The sequence below is a fragment of the Pseudophryne corroboree genome, chromosome 2 (assembly GCF_028390025.1).
Source record: "Pseudophryne corroboree isolate aPseCor3 chromosome 2, aPseCor3.hap2, whole genome shotgun sequence".
Taxonomy (NCBI): domain Eukaryota; kingdom Metazoa; phylum Chordata; class Amphibia; order Anura; family Myobatrachidae; genus Pseudophryne; species Pseudophryne corroboree.
The window spans coordinates 36,582,018-36,594,761 of NC_086445.1; the positions used below are offsets into that span (position 1 = coordinate 36,582,018).

The following is a 12,744-nucleotide window of genomic DNA, read 5'->3' on the forward strand; positions in this document are numbered from 1 at the left end:
GGGACTTACTGGACAAGTGGTCCGGATCACATCTTCAGATGCATAGATTAATCACCCTATCCCCCAGGGCCAGGGTGTCTCTCCTGTGGTGGCTGCAGAGTGCTCACCTTCTCGAGTGCCGCAGATTCGGCATTCAGGACTGGGTCCTGGTGACCACGGATGCAAGCCTCCGAGGGTGGGGAGCAGTCACACAGGGAAGAAATTTCCAAGGTCTGTGGTCAAGTCAGGAGACTTGCCTTCACATCAACATCCTGGAACTAAGGGCCATATACAACGCCCTACGTCAAGCGGAGACCCTGCTTCGCGACCAACCGGTTCTGATTCAGTCAGACAACATCACCGCAGTGGCTCATGTAAACCGACAAGGTGGCACAAGGAGCAGGGTGGCGATGGCGGAAGCCACCAGAATTCTTCGCTGGGCGGAAAATCACGTAAGCGCACTGTCAGCAGTGTTCATCCCGGGAGTGGACAACTGGGAAGCAGACTTCCTCAGCAGACATGACCTCCACCTGGGAGAGTGGGGACTTCATCAGGAAGTCTTCGCACAGATTGCAAGTCGGTGGGAACTGCCACAGGTGGACATGATGGCATCCCGCCTCAACAAAAAGCTACAGAGGTATTGCGCCAGGTCAAGAGACCCTCAGGCGATAGCTGTAGACGCCCTGGTGACACCTTGGGTGTTCCAGTCGGTCTATGTATTTCCTCCTCTTCCTCTCATACCCAAGGTGCTGAGAATAATCAGAAAAAGAGGAGTGAGAACAATACACATTGTTCCAGATTGGCCACAAAGGACTTGGTATCCAGATCTGCAAGAAATGCTCACAGAGGACCCGTGGCCTCTTCCTCTAAAACAGGACTTGTTGCAACAGGGGCCCTGTGTGTTCCAAGACTTACCGCGGCTGCGTTTGACGGCATGGCGGTTGAACGCCGGATCCTAGCAGAGAAAGGCAGTCCGGATGAGGTCATTCCTACGCTGATAAAGGCTAGGAAGGACGTGACAGCTCAACATTATCACCGTATATGGCGAAAATATATTGCTTGGTGTGAGGCCAGGAATGCTCCTACGGAGGAATTCCAGCTGGGCCGTTTCCTTCACTTCCTACAGTCCGGAGTGAATTTGGGCCTAAAATTGGGTTCCATTAAGGTCCAGATTTCGGCCCTTTCCATTTTCTTTCAAAAGGAGTTGGCTTCTCTACCTGACGTTCAGACGTTTGTAAAGGGAGTGCTGCATATTCAGCCTCCTTTTGTGCCTCCAGTGGCACCTTGGGATCTTAACGTGGTGTTAAGTTTCCTGATATCCCACTGGTTTGAACCACTCAAAACGGTGGAGTTGAAATATCTCACGTGGAAGGTGGTCATGCTATTAGCCTTGGCTTCGGCTAGGCGTGTGTCAGAGTTGGCGGCTTTGTCACATAAAAGCCCCTTTCTGGTTTTCCATGCGGATAGAGCAGAATTGCGAACCCGTCCACAATTTCTGGCAAAAGTGGTTTCATCCTTTCATATAAACCAACCTACTGGGGTGTCTGTGGCTACTGCTGACTTGGAGGATTCCGAGTTGCTTGATGTGGTCAGGGCTTTGAAGGTTTATGTAGCCAGAACGGCTAGGGTCAGGAAAATAGAGTCTTTGTTTTTCCTGTATGCTTCCAACAAGCTTGGTGCTCCTGCTTCAAAGCACACTATTGCTCGCTGGATCTGTAACACGATTCAGCAGGCTCATTCTGCGGCTGGATTGCTGCTGCCAAAATCAGTTAAGGCCCATTCCACTAGGAAGGTGGGCTCTTCTTGGGCGGCTGCCCGAGGGGTCTCGGCATTACAGCTTTGCCGAGCGGCTATTTGGTCAGGTTCAAACACTTTTGCAAAGCTCTACAAGTTTGATACCCTGGCTGAGGAGGACCTTGTGTTTGCTCAATCGGTGCTGCAGAGTCATCCGCACTCTCCCGCCCGTTTGGGAGCTTTGGTATAATCCCCATGGTCCTTACGGAGTCCCCAGCATCCACTAGGACGTTAGAGAAAATAAGATTTTACTTACCGGTAAATCTATTTCTCGTAGTCCGTAGTGGATGCTGGGCGCCCGTCCCAAGTGCGGAATTCTTCTGCAATACTTGTATATAGTTTTTGCTTCAATAAGGGTTATGTTATGGTTGCATCAGGGTTGACCTTATGCTCTGTTGTTTATCATATTGTTATCTGGTTGTTTTCACATGTTATACGGTGTGATTGGTGTGGCTGGTATGAATCTTGCCCTGGATTACCAAAATCCTTTCCTTGTACTGTCCGCTCTTCTGGGCACAGTTTCTCTAACTGAGGTCTGGAGGAGGGGCATAGAGGGAGGAGCCAGAGCACACCAGAACCTAAATTCTTTCTTAAAGTGCCCATGTCTCCTGCGGAGCCCGTCTATCCCCATGGTCCTTACGGTGTCCCCAGCATCCACTACGGACTACGAGAAATAGATTTACCGGTAAGTAAAATCTTATTATTACAGTGTGACATATTATCTATAGGGGATATTGCAGTGTGGCATATTATCTATAGGGGATATTGCAGTGTGGCATATTATCTATAGGGGATATTGCAGTGTGGCATATTATCTATAGGGGATATTGCAGTGTGGCATATTATCTATAGGGGATATTGCAGTGTGGCATATTATCTATAGGGGATATTGCAGTGTGGCATATTATCTATAGGGGATATTGCAGTGTGGCATATTATCTATAGGGGATATTGCAGTGTGGCATATTATCTATAGGGGATATAGCAGTGTGGCATATTATGTATAGGGGGCATTACAGTGTGGCATATTATCTATAAAGGACATTACAGTGTGGCATATCTATAGGGGGCATTAAAATGTGGCATATCATCTATAGGGCATTACAGTGTGGCATATTATCTATAGGGGATATTGCAGTGTGGCATATTATCTATAGGGGACATTACAGTGTGGCATATTATGTATAGGGGGCATTACAGTGTGGCATATTATCTACAGGGGGCATTACAATGTGGCATATCATCTATAGGGGCATTACAGTGTGGCATATTATCTATAGGGGATATTGCAGTGTGGCATATTATCTATGGTGGACATTGCAGTGTGGCATATTATGTATAGGGGGCATTACAGTGTGGCATATTATCTATAAAGGACATTACAGTGTGGCATATCTATAGGGGGCATTACAATGTGGCATATAATCTATAGGGCATTAGTGTGGCATATTATCTATAGGGGATATTGCAGTGTGGCATATTATCTATAGGGGACATTACAGTGTGGCATATTATGTACAGGGGGCATTACAGTGTGGCATATTATCTATAGGGGGCATTACAATGTGGCATATGTATAGGGGCATTATAGTGTGGCATATTATCTATAGGGGGCATCACAGTGTGGCATATTATCTTTAGGGGCATTACAGTGGTATATTATCTATAGGGGCCATTATAGTGTGGCATATTATTTATTGTGGGCATTACAGTGCACCATATAATCTATAGGGGGCATTACCGTGTGGCATATTATCTATAGGTGATTTACAGTGTGGCATATTATGTATAGGGGGCATTGCAATGTGGCATATTATCAATAGGGGGCATTACAGTGCAGCATATTCTCTATAGGGGCATAACAGTGTCATATTATCTATAGGGGGCATTACAGTGTGTCATATTAGCTATAGGGGGTATTACGTTGTGGCATATTATCTATAGGGGGTATTACAGTGTGACATATTATCAATAGGGTGCACTACAGTATGGTATATTATCTATAGGGGCATTACAGTGTGGCATATTAACTATAGGGAATATTACCGTGTGCCATATCTATAGGGGATATTGCAGTGTGGCATATTATCTATAGGGGATATTGCAGTGTGTTATATTATCTATAAGGGACATCACAGTGTGGCATATTATCTATAGGGGGCATTACAGTGTGGCATATTATCTATGGGGTGCATTACATTGTGGTATATTATCTATAGGGGGCATTACAGTGTGGCATATTCTCTATAGGGGGCATCACAGTGTGGCATATTATCTTTAGGGGGCATTACAGTGGTATATTATCTATAGGGACCATTATAGTGTGGCATATTATTTATTGTGGGCATTACAGTGCACCATATAATCTATAGGGGACATTACAGTGTGGCATATTATCTATAGTGGATATTACAGTGTGGCATATTATGTATAGGGGGCATTGCAATGTGGCATATTATCAATAGGGGGCATTACAGTGCAGCATATTCTCTATAGGGGCATTACAGTGTCATATTATCTATAGGGGGCATTACAGTGTGGCATATTAGCTATAGGGGGTATTACATTGTGGCATATTATCTATAGGGGGTATTACAGTGTGACATATCAATAGGGTGCATTACAGTATGGTATATTATCTATAGGGGCATTACAGTGTGGCATATTAACTATAGGGAATATTACCGTGTGCCATATCTATAGGGGATATTGCAGTGTGGCATATTATCTATATGGGATATTGCAGTGTGTTATCTATAAGGGACATCACAGTGTGGCATATTATCTATAGGGGGCATTACAGTGTGGCATATTATCTATAGGGGTATTACAGTGTGGCATATTATCAATAGGGGGCATTACAGTGTGGTATATTCTCTAGAGGGGGCTTTACAGTGTGGCATATTAACTATAGGGGATATTGCAGTGTGGCATATCTATATGGGACATTACAGTGTGGCATATTATTTATAGGGGCATTACAGTGTGCATATTATCTATAAAGGGCATTACAGTGTGGCATATTATCTATAGGGGGTATTACAGTGTGGCATATTATCTACAGGGGGCATTACAGTGTGGCATATTATCCATAGGTGACATTACAGTGTGGCATATTATCTATGGGGTGCATTACATTGTGGTATATTATCTATAGGGGGCATTACAGTGTGGCATATTCTCTATAGGGGGCATCACAGTGTGGCATATTATCTTTAGGGGGCATTACAGTGGTATATTATCTATAGGGACCATTATAGTGTGGCATATTATTTCTCTATCGTCCTAGTGGATGCTGGGGTTCCTGAAAGGACCATGGGGAATAGCGGCTCCGCAGGAGACAGGGCACAAAAGTAAAGCTTTCCGATCAGGTGGTGTGCACTGGCTCCTCCCCCTATGACCCTCCTCCAAGCCAGTTAGATTTTTGTGCCCGGCCGAGAAGGGTGCAATCTAGGTGGCTCTCCTAAAGAGCTGCTTAGAAAAGTTTAGCTTAGGTTTTTTATTTTACAGTGAGTCCTGCTGGCAACAGGATCACTGCAACGAGGGACTTAGGGGAGAAGAAGTGAACTCACCTGCGTGCAGGATGGATTGGCTTCTTGGCTACTGGACATTAGCTCCAGAGGGACGATCACAGGTACAGCCTGGATGGTCACCGGAGCCTTGCCGCCGGCCCCCTTGCAGATGCTGAAGTAAGAAGAGGTCCAGAATCGGCGGCAGAAGACTCCTCAGTCTTCTAAAGGTAGCGCACAGCACTGCAGCTGTGCGCCATTTTCCTCTCAGCACACTTCACACGGCAGTCACTGAGGGTGCAGGGCGCTGGGAGGGGGGCGCCCTGGGAGGCAAATGAATACCTAGTTTGGCTAAAAATACCTCACATATAGCCTCCGGAGGCTATATGGAGATATTTAACCCCTGCCAGAATCCGTTAAGAGCGGGAGACGAGGCCGCCGAAAAAGGGGCGGGGCCTATCTCCTCAGCACACAGCGCCATTTTCCCTCACAGAAAGGCTGGAGGGAAGGCTCCCAGGCTCTCCCCTGCACTGCACTACAGAAACAGGGTTAAAACAGAGAGGGGGGGCACTAATTTGGCGATATGCTTATATATATTAAGATGCTATAAGGGAAAACACTTATAAAAGGTTGTCCCTATATAATTATAGCGTTTTTGGTGTGTGCTGGCAAACTCTCCCTCTGTCTCTCCAAAGGGCTAGTGGGTCCTGTCCTCTATAAGAGCATTCCCTGTGTGTGTGTGCTGTGTGTCGGTACGTGTGTGTCGACATGTAGGAGGACGATGTTGGTGAGGAGGCGGAGCAATTGCCTGTAATGGTGATGTCACTCTCTAGGGAGTCGACACTGGAATGGATGGCTTATTTAGGAAATTACGTGATAATGTCAACACGCTGCAAGGTCGGTTGACGACATGAGACGGCCGACAAACAATTAGTACCGGTCCAGACGTCTCAAAAACACCGTCAGGGGTTTTAAAACGCCCGTTTACTTTAGTCGGTCGACACAGACACAGACAGGGACACTGAATCCAGTGTCGACGGTGAATAAACAAACGTATTCCTTATTAGAGCCACACGTTAAAGGCAATGAAGGAGGTGTTACATATTTCTGATACTACAAGTACCACAAAAGAGGGTATTATGTGGGATGTGAAAAAACTACCATAGTTTTTCCTGAATCAGATAAATTAAATAAAGTGTGTGATGATGCGTGGGTTCCCCCCGATAGAAAATTATGGGCGGTATACCCTTTCCCGCCAGAAGTTAGGGCGCGTTGGGAAACACCCCTTAAGGTGGATAAGGCGCTCACACGCTTATCAAAACAAGTGGCGGTACCGTCTATAGATAGGGCCGTCCTCAAGGACCAGCTGACAGGAGGCTGGAAAATATCATAAAAAGTATATACACACATACTGGTGTTATACTGCGACCAGCGATCGCCTCAGCCTGGATGTGCAGAGCTGGGGTGGCTTGGTCGGATTCCCTGACTAAAAATATTGATACCCTTGACAGGGACAGTATTTTATTGACTATAGAGCATTTAAAGGATGCATTTCTATATATGCGAGATGCACAGAGGAATATTTGCACTCTGGCATCATGAGTAAATGCGATGTCCATAACTGCCAGAAGATGTTATGGACACGACAGTGGTCAGGTGATGCAGATTCCAAACGGCACAAAGGTGTATTGCCGTATAAAGGAAGAGGAGTTATTTGGGGTCGGTCCATCGGACCTGGTGGCCACGGCAACTGCTGGAAAATCCACCGTTTTTTACCCTAAGTCACATCTCTGCAGAAAAAGACACCGTCTTTTCAGCCTCAGTCCTCTCGTCCCTATAAGATCATATCTGCCCAGGGATAGAGGAAAGGGGAGAAGACTGCAGCAGGCAGCCCATTCCCAGGAACAGAAGCGTTCCACCGCTTCTGACAAGTTCTCAGCATGGCGCTGAGACCGTACAGGACCCCTGGATACTACAAGTAGTATCCCGGGGGTACAGATTGGAATGTCGAGACGTTTCCCCTTCGCAGGCTCCTGAAGTCTGCTTTACCAAGGTCTCCCTCCGACAAGGAGGCAGTATGGGAAAAAATTCACAAGCTGTATTCCCAGCAGGTGATAATTAAATTACCCCTCCTACTACAAGAAAAGGGGTATTATTCCACACTATATTGTGGTACTGAAGCCAGATGGCTAGGTGAGACTTATTCTAAAAAATTTTTTGAACACTTACAAAGGTTCAAATCAAGATGGAGTCACTCAGAGCAGTGATAACGAACCAGGAAGAAGGGGACTATATAGTGTCCCGGGACATCAGGGATGCTTACCTCTATGTCCCAAATTTGCCCTTCTCACTAAGGGTACCTCAGGTTCGTGGTGCAGAACTGTCACTATCAGTTTCAGACGCTGCCGTTTGGATTGTCCACGGCACCCCGGGTCTTTACCAAGGTAATGGCCGAAATGATGATTCTTCTTCGAAGAAAAGGCGTCTTAATTATCCCTTACTTGGACGATCTCCTGATAAGGGCATAGTCCAGGGAACTGTTGGAGGTCGGAGTAGCACTATCTCGGATACTGCTACAACAGCACGGGTGGATTCTAAATATTCCAAAATCGCAGCTGATCCCGACGACACGTCTGCTGTGCCTAGGGATGATTCTGGACACAGTCCAGAAAAAGGTGTTTCTCCCGGAAGAGAAAGCCAGGGAGTTATCCGAGCTAGTCAGGAACCTCCTAAAAACAGTGCATCATTGCACAAGGGTCCTGGTAAAAATGGTGGCTTCCTACGAAGCAATTCCATTCGGCAGATTTCACGCAAGAACTTTTCAGTGGGATCTGCTGGACAAATGGTCCGGATCGCATCTTCAGATGCATCAGCGGATAACCCTATATCCAAGGACAAGGGTGTCTCTCCTGTGGTAGTTATAGAGTGCTCATCTTCTAGAGGGCCGCAGATTCGGCATTCAGGATTGGATGCTGGTGACCACGGAGCCCAGCCCGAGAGGCTGGGGAGCAGTCACACAAGGAAAAAATTTCCAGGGAGTGTGATCAAGTCTGGAGACTTTTCTCCACATAAATATACTGGAGCTAAGGGTAAATTTATAATGCTCTAAGCTTAGCAAAACCTCTGCTTCAAGGTCAGCCGGTATTGATCCAGTGGGAAAAACATCACGGCAGTCGCCCACGTAAACAGACAGGGCGACACAAGAAGCAGGAGGGAAATGGCAAAAACTGCAAGGACTTTTCGCTGGGCGGAAAATCATGTGATAGCACTGTCAGCAGTGTTTCATCCCGGGAATGGAAACTGGGAAGCAGACTTCCTCAGCAGGCACGACCTCCACCCGGGAGTGTGGAAACTTCATCGGGAAGTTTTTTCCACATGATTGTAAACCGTTGGGAAATACCAAAGGTGGACATGATGGCGTCCCGTCTGAACAAAAAACGGGACAGGTATTGCGCCAGGTCAAGAGACCCTCAGGCAATAGCTGTGGACGTTCTGGTAACACCGTGGGTGTACCAGTCGGTGTATGTGTTCCCTCCTCTGCTTCTCATACCTAAGGTGCTGAGAATTATAAGACGTAGAGGAGTAAGAACTATATTCATGGCTCCGGATTGGCCAAGAAGGACTTGGTACCCGGAACTTCAAGAGATGCTTACAGAGGTCTTATGGCCTCTGCCGCTAAGAAGGGACTTGCTTCAGCAAGTACCATGTCTGTTCCAAGACTTACCGCAGCTGCGTTTGTCGGCATGGCGGTGGAAAGCCGGATCCTAAGGGAAAAAGGCATTCCGGAAGAGGTCATTCCTACCCTGGTCAAAGCCAGAAAGGAGGTGACCGCACAACATTATCACCAAATGTGGCGAAAATATGTTGCGTGGTGTGAGGCCAGGAAGGCCCCACAAAGAAATTTCAACTCGGTCGTTTCCTGCATTTCCTGCAAACAGGAGTGTCTATGGGCCTCAAATTGGGGTCCATTATGGTTCAAATTTCGGCCCTGTCGATTTTCTTCCAGAAAGAATTGGCTTCAGTTCTTGAAGTCCAGAAGTTTGTCAAGGGAGTATTGCATATACAACCCCCTTTTGTGCCTCCAGTGGCACTGTGGGATCTCAACGTAGTTCTGGGATTCCTCAAAATCACATTGGTTTACAACCAGTCAAATCTGTGGATTTGAAGCATCTCACATGAAAAGTGACCATGCTCTTGGCCCTGGCCTGGACCAGGCGAGTGTCAAATTGGTGGTTTTTTCTCAAAAAAGCCCATATCTGTTTGTCCATTCGGACAGGGCAGAGCTGCGGACTCGTCCCCAGTTCTCTCCCTAAGGTGGTGTCAGTGTTTCACCTGAACCAGCTTATTGTGGTGCCTTGCACCTACTAGGGACTTGGAGGACTCCAAGTTGCTAGATGTTGTCAGGGCCCTGAAAATATGTTCCAGGACGGCTGTAGTCAGGGAAACTGACTTGCTGTTATCCTGTATGCACCCAACAAACTGGGTGCTCTTGCTTCTAAGCAGACTATTGCTAGTTGGATGTGTAATACAATTCAGCTTGCACATTCTGTGGCAGGCCTGCCACAGCCAAAATATGTAAATGCCCATTCCACAAGGAAGGTGGGCTCATCTTGGGCGGCTGCCCGAGGGGTCTCGGCTTTACAACTTTGCCGAGCAGCTACTTGGTCAGGGGCAAACACGTTTGCTAAATTCTACAAATTTGATACCCTGGCTAAGGAGGACCTGGAGTTCTCTCATTCGGTGCTGCAGAGTCATCCGCACTCTCCCGCCCGTTTGGGAGCTTTGGTATAATCCCCATGGTCCTTTCAGGAACCCCAGCATCCACTAGGACGATAGAGAAAATAAGAATTTACTTACCGATAATTCTATTTCTCGGAGTCCGTAGTGGATGCTGGGCGCCCATCCCAAGTGCGGATTATCTGCAATACTTGTACATAGTTACAAAAATCGGGTTATTATTGTTGTGAGCCATCTTTTCAGAGGCTCCGCTGTTATCATACTGTTAACTGGGTTTAGATCACAAGTTGTACGGTGTGATTGGTGTGGCTGGTATGAGTCTTACCCGGGATTCAAAATTCCTCCCTTATTGTGTACGCTCGTCCGGGCACAGTACCTAACTGGCTTGGAGGAGGGTCATAGGGGGAGGAGCCAGTGCACACCACCTGATCGGAAAGCTTTACTTTTGTGCCCTGTCTCCTGCGGAGCCGCTATTCCCCATGGTCCTTTCAGGAACCCCAGCATCCACTACGGACTCCGAGAAATAGAATTATCGGTAAGTAAATTCTTATTTTATTGTGGGCATTACAGTGCACCATATAATCTATAGGGGGCATTACAGTGTGGCATATTATCTATAGTGGATATTACAGTGTGGCATATTATGTATAGGGGGCATTGCAATGTGGCATATTATCAATAGGGGCATTACAGTGCAGCATATTCTCTATAGGGGCATTACAGTGTCATATTATCTATAGGGGGCATTACAGTGTGGCATATTAACTATAGGGAATATTACCGTGTGCCATATCTATAGGGGATATTGCAGTGTGGCATATTATCTATAGGGGATATTGCAGTGTGTTATATTATCTATAAGGGACATCACAGTGTGGCATATTATCTATAGGGGCATTACAGTGTGGCATATTATCTGTAGGGGTATTACAGTGTGGCATATTATCAATAGTGTGCATTACAGTGTGGTATATTTATAGGGGCATTACAGTGTGCATATTATCTATAAAGGGCATTACAGTGTGGCATATTATCTATAGGGGGTATTACAGTGTGGCATATTATCCATAGGTGACATTACAGTGTGGCATATTATCTATAGGGTGCATTACAGTGTGGTATATTATCTATAGGGGACATTACAGTGTAGCATATTAACTATAGGGGGTATTACAGTGTGGCATATTATCTATAGGGGATATTGCAGTTTGGCATATTATATATAGGGGATATTGCAGTGTGGAATATTATCTACAGGGGCAGTACAGTGTGGCATATTATCTATAGGGGGCATTACAGTGTGGCATATTATCTATTGGGGCATTACAGTGTGCCATATTATCAATAGGGGATATTGCAGTGTGGCATATTAAGTATAGGGGATATTGCATTATGGAATATTATATATAGGGGCAGTACAGTGTGGTATAATATCTATAGGGGGCATTACAGTGTGGCATATTTACTGGTGCATTACAGTGTGGTATATTATCTATAGGGGCATTACAGTGTGGCATATAATCTATATGGGCATTACAGTGTGGCATATAATCCATAGGGGCATTACAGTGTCTCATATTATCTTTTGGGGGCATTACCGTGTGGCATATTATCTTTTGGGGGCATTACAGTGTGGCATATTATCTATAGGGGGCATTACAGTGTGGTATATTATCAAAAGGGGTACACAGTGGGGCATATTATCTATTGGGGGTATTACAGTGTGGCATATTTATTGGGGCATTACAGTGTGTTATATAATCTATTGGGGCATTACAGCGTGGCATATAATCTTTAGGGGCATTACAGTGTGGCATATTATCTATAGGGGCATTACAGTGCGGCATATTATCTTTTGGGGGCATTACAGTTTTGCATATTATCTATAGGGGGCGTTACAGTGGCATATTATCAAAAGGGGTACTACAGTGGGGCATATCTATTGGGGGTATTACAGTGTGGCATACTAACCCTCCCTGCAGCCTATCCCTTCCTTCCCCGCAGCCTATCCCTTCCTCCCCCCCCCCAGCCTAAAACTAACCTCCCACCACCCCCGCGGCTCACTGTCGTCTGCCTCCGCAAACCCTCGTTCAGGATCACGGCAGCGGGATTGTGCTCCTTGTGGAGATGCCGGCGCCAGCATTCCGAGGAGAGTTGGGATAGCGCTGTTGGTCTTGTGTCTCTGTCCAAAGTCATTTTCTTACTACGGCTCTCCAAGAAAAAAGTTTGGGTGCCTCTGGTCTATGTGGTTCTGCAGGGAACTGATCTGCAGACAGTTGGATGAGGCATTCTGTGTTCCTGCTGTGCTGTCCACCAGATCTGATGTCCCTGTTTTATCCAGTCCATGACTGTGGCTGCCATTTTGGGGCGCTTTGTGAAGAAAGAGGCCCAGCTCTTCCACTAACTCGCCCGTCATTTACATCTCACCCTGACATAGAATAGGGGGTCTCAGGGGGGTGTCTCCGGCTCGCTTATATGCTTGCTGTGTTATATAGAGGAATATATCAGAGCCCGCAGTTACAGCGTATATCGCGCTGCGCATCCCCCACTTGCCACGCCTCCCCACCACCACCGCCATTTACAAGTCCATATAGATTTGTAGATTTAAGCATCCTATAAAAGAAAAGTAAAATGGCTGCCGGAGAAGAGCTGATGTTGCGGCCATGTACAGATGGTGTATGGTGCAGTAAGTGACACTGATGTCTTCTGCGCCCGGAATAGATGG

General features: G+C 46.4%; 1 protein-coding gene across 11 annotated transcripts in view; it reads left to right on the forward strand.

Moving 5' to 3' along the window:
• Positions 1-12,744, forward strand: part of LOC134995897 (zinc finger protein 768-like) — a 923,052-nt gene that overhangs the window by 216,051 nt on the left and 694,257 nt on the right. The gene's annotated exons all lie outside the window — the stretch shown is intronic.